General features: G+C 40.5%; 1 protein-coding gene across 3 annotated transcripts in view; it reads left to right on the forward strand.

Annotated features, from left to right (window-relative positions):
* Focad (focadhesin) overlaps nt 1–2806 on the forward strand; it is a 290677-nt gene that overhangs the window by 78546 nt on the left and 209325 nt on the right. The gene's annotated exons all lie outside the window — the stretch shown is intronic.

The raw sequence follows: 2806 nt of genomic DNA on the forward strand, positions 1-2806 counted from the left end.
AAAAAAAAAAAAGACTCATCAGGAAAGGGGATTTTTTAGCTTCTCTTCATGCTGGATGCTAAGAGGTAGGAGGAAAACAATAGAACAAAATGAAACACCTCTGTGCAAATTAAGCAAAAAGCATGTCTGTATGTAGATCTGTTCTGAATGCAGAACTTGGCCTGCTGAGTGTCCACATGTCCCTTTAGGTTCCATTGATGTCTTTTGCTTTTCAGAAACCCGCAGTGTAAGAAATGAGTTAGGATGTCACTTCTAATACCTAATTCCTTACGGACAGATGATCCAGGTAACGAGTTAGCAGTAAAGTGGTAAGGGAGTTTAGGGGAGAGAGAGATTTTAGTTGCTATCTCTATGACTGCATATTTAGAAACACACAGTTGCCAGTGTGCTGTGATTTTAGTGTCGTGGTTCATTTGTCAGGCTGTCCCATTCCATGATCAAGGTCAGGCCATTAGTGGGGATCTGAGCGCCATGCTGCTCAGCCGATGGAAAGAATCTAAGGATGTATTTCAGAGTGATCACTGTGGGTCACAGATGACCTGTTTTAAGTCTGTTAGCAAGGAGTGGCTAGAGCAAATCTTCCCTCTGTGAGTCATAAATGTGCTTTTCTGTAATCAAGGCAGAGAAAAGTTAATTAAAATGAATTCTCCAGCGGCTTCTCCAAAGCTTTTGTTTTGCGTGGGTAATAAAGCATATATAGGCAGAAGGTCTTCAACTGGGGCACTTTTCCAACCATGTCTTTATTACCATGTTCTGTGCGGTTTGCTAAACGTTTGCTTTCTTCGTGGAAAGCTTAGGTGCTTGTAGAAGCTCACTGTGGAATGGTTTTGGAAGGCCCTGTCTTTTTATTGTCACTGAGACATGTGAGAAAAAAGTCATGTAACAAATTTGTTTTATTAAGAGCAAGAATGAGGAACAGGAGTTACAGAGGCTCTCTAAGGTAGTTCTCCACTTGTGGAAGTATTTTTATAGTCTTTACACAATAACCACCCCAGCTAATGAATATACTATGGAGAAGTACACTGTTTTCAAGTACTTCTATTGATCTTCATCAAACAATTGCCCACTAGTCTTCTCTTCTTCCTATAATAAAACACAAGCTTTAAACCTGTATTTAGTCTTGTTGATTTTCTCTCTCTCCTCCTATCTTTCTTGCCTGCCTTCCTCTGTTCTGTTTGGTCATCATTACAAACAACTGACAACAAAACCCACTTCTTCCCATGAAATTGCTTCTGGAATTTTCACTATCCGTTGCTCTAGTACACCAGTAGGTGCACGGGATGTGCTTGTAAGAAATGCTCTTTTTAGAGGTGAATGCACTGTTATGGGTGTAGCCCAGTCCATACTGGACACCAGGAAGGAAGCACACTGAAGTTACTGCTATGTTTTGAGAACTAGCCCTATCCCCATTCCTCCTGGTTTAGGATGAGAGGGGTCATTGAGACATCTGCTTAGCGTCCTCCTCAACTGGTTGCTTTTCCATTTTATGTTTGTGCAACTGGTTTTTATTTTTATCATACCATTATCCATGCTATGTCATCTATTTTTACATAGAGACAGAGCATTACTTTCAATTTATTCTTAAGAATTTGATAATGGTAGATCAGAGAACTTTTAGAGCTAATCTATTGCGATTATTTTTTTAATGGAAAATTTCCAGTATACACAATAAATATACTCAAGGAAATAAACCACCTTATGAATACCCAGGCTTTTGTATTTAGTCCTTCTCTTTGTAAGTACCCTTTGAACTTTTTTGCTTTATGTTTACAGAAGAACAGAATAGGGTCAGTGCGATGGTTCATCAGGGAAAAGCATTTGCCACCAAGCTTGCTGACCTGAGTGTGAATTCTGGGATCCACGTAGCTGAAGGAGAGAACCAAATCCTGCAGGTTGTCCTGTGACTTCCACACGGGCATCATGTTGCATGCTTGTACACCTGCACACCCAATAAATAAATACATAATTAATTAAAAGACAACAAAATAATAGAGCTATTGGACTGTTGATATCTTATTTTTAAATTATTATTCTGTGAGTGTGTTCTTTCTTTTCCCATCATCCTTTGGAATCTTTCTGATTTGCTAGGAACTCCATTTGTGTATAACTTGTATTGATGCCTCTTTTTCTAGTTGATGGTAAGCAGTGGTGGAACTGCAGGCTCTTCTCTTGATGAACTTAGCACACACAAGCATCCTGACTGAAGCAGATGGTTCATTGTTTATAATCCCTGGGAAATACCATGGTTGCTATGAGTAGGACCATACCCTTAATACTAACTCCAGAACTTTGAACAGAACAGCAGGGTGTAAATTGAACTGGGATTTTCAAGGGCCCCCAAGTCCTCCCTGTTTAGTGTGTTAGCCTGTCGAGATGACACTGCCTTTTAAACATGGTCGTTTATTACATTCTCCGCTGTGCTCAATGATGCTTCAACTAAGGCTTGTAGAAGAAGAGCTTAGTGAGTGTTAATAACATAGTGGCCCTATGACCGGGTATCTGTGTTAAACTGTAGGAGAGCTGAAAACCAGCTTTGAGGTGATGTTCTTTGGCATGTAGGCACTGCATATCATTTGTCTAGGGTATCTTTTTTTTTTTCAAAGAAGCTAGAAAAATAGATGTAATTTGGGTTTGAATCCTCCCTTAGTGGCAGAGCAATCGTCGGTGGAATTGTGTGAGATAAGAGCAGCAGAGGCAGTAAAAGGTGTACAGTGGATGGTGACCAAGGGAGGAGGCAGAGCTGTGGAGGGGAGCACTGGCAGTGCATAACTGCACCTCCTTCAAGACCAAAGGAGGAGGCAGAGCC

This window comes from Microtus ochrogaster, chromosome 10, assembly GCF_000317375.1.
Source record: "Microtus ochrogaster isolate Prairie Vole_2 chromosome 10, MicOch1.0, whole genome shotgun sequence".
NCBI lineage: Eukaryota > Metazoa > Chordata > Mammalia > Rodentia > Cricetidae > Microtus > Microtus ochrogaster.